This window comes from Sorex araneus, chromosome 9 (assembly GCF_027595985.1).
Source record: "Sorex araneus isolate mSorAra2 chromosome 9, mSorAra2.pri, whole genome shotgun sequence".
Classification (NCBI taxonomy): domain Eukaryota; kingdom Metazoa; phylum Chordata; class Mammalia; order Eulipotyphla; family Soricidae; genus Sorex; species Sorex araneus.
The window spans coordinates 24,253,767-24,255,788 of NC_073310.1; positions in this window are offsets into that span (position 1 = coordinate 24,253,767).

Below are 2,022 nucleotides of genomic sequence, written 5' to 3' on the forward strand. Positions count from 1 at the left end.
GTGGATGAGCCACTGCGCGCACTGCTGCCACTGCTCTATGTCCGATGGCGCTGCGACTCTGCCTAGCTGGGGCAGATAGCGACACTGCGGGCACCACCTCAGTTTCTCCATGCCCCACCAATGCCATTCTGTCCGAATCTTGCAAAACAGCCAACCATGTCCATCAGGAATCACGTGTAGTGTTCCAGCAGGGATCACACATACAGTTTCATGCCTGGTGTGCTGAGTGATCTGCACATTTTTTTAAGGCGAGGTGGTGAGCTGGATTAGGGAGAGTGCAGGGGTTTGGGTGTGTTGGCGCCATCTTGTCTCCAATCAAACATGGGCTGGAAAGATAGCACAGCATGTAGGGCATTTGCCTTGCAGGAGGCTGACCGGGTTTGATTCCTTTGCCCCTCTTGGAGAGCCTGGAAAGCTACCGAGAGTATCCCGCCTGCACAGCAGAACCTAGCAAGCTACCTGTGGCGTATTCAACATGCCAAAAACAGTAACAAACAAGTCTCACAATGGAGATGTTACTGGTGCCCTTTCAAGCAAATCGATGAGCAATGGGATGACAATGACAATGACAATTATGGAAAATGAGTAGGGAGTGTCTTATAATTTGTCGCGTGGTGGTGAAAGTGGCCGCGTGATTTAAGAATGTGTTCACTCATGTGTGAGCTCAGCCTGAGCGTGTAACTTATTGAAGCTCATTGAACAATTTTCTATTTGCTTTTGTGACCAAGTTTTGTGCTTCTAACCAAACATCAGCAGCAACTACTTAGTCACAGAACAGACATAACAAGTTATGCCTTTTGCTCCCAAGATATCTAATAAACTGTCTCCACTGCTGTTACTCTTCTTGTATGTGTAGAATCCTATGACCAAGAAAGCATAAAATTTTCAGTTTTATATTCAGGCTTGACTAGTGCCACTCTTTTTTTTTTATTTTGGGTGATACCTGGCTATGCACAGGGATTACTCCTGGCTCTGAACTCAGGAATTACTCCTGGCAGTGCTCAGCGGACCATATGGGATGCTGGGAATCGAACCTGGATTGCCTGTGTGCAAGGCAAATGCCCTACCCGCTGTGCTCTTGCTCCAGCCCTGACTAGTGCCACTCTTACTGACCTGTATTGCTGGGTCAACTATTCAGCACCCTTTCTTGTCTTTCTGTTTTCTTCATCTACTATTCAAGTTCCACATACCATGAAAACAAACCAAGAAGCTTGTTGTATCAGATTAGAAAGAAAATACAAAGAGTTGTAGAGATAATACAGCAAGTAGAGTGCTTGCCTTGCACATACCAACCCAGATTTGATTCTCTGCAGCCCATATGGTTCCCTGAGCTTTGACAAAAATGATCCCTGAATGTAGATCTAGGAAGTTCCCCTGAGAACAGATGGATTTTGTCCCAAATTAAAAAAAAAATTTAAAGAAAATCCAAGAGATGTATCTTCTTTGTTCTTATTTATTTTGGTGCATCTTCTTTTCCTGGAAGCTTTTACTGCACAGAATCTCCTTCATATTGTTAATTCCTTTGATGCTGAATTGGGCTAAAGCCCTATCCTAGTTACACCAGTGGTGTTTCTTGGTACCAGCCTCAGGGTATATTCAATGAGTTCCTCCTACAAAGAGGTCCTCAATCAGATTTGAAGGAATTTACAGACATGTATGTCCTGTCAAATTGAATATCTAGATTCTGGTCAAAGGCTCCTGGTAGAACTAGGGCTTTTGTTTGAATAAGTATATTTCATACTCTGCCATTACGGGAGGTCAGCTGTCTTAGATGTCTATACACTCTTTACCAGTTTGTAAAATATACTCCTGGTTTGCTCCATCATTTGTGAAGCAAAAGGCAAAAAGTCCAGTAACAAGGATGGAACCATAACCACTCAGAGCTCAGAAAAGATAACGCCTGCCTCCAGATAAAGCCTTAGCTGTAGTTTTAGATCAGAAGTGATGTAATTCCTAAGATCAAGAACAGACTCAGTGTCAGTGTGTAAGACCCAGTTCCTCATTTCTTGGCTTTTATAGCAA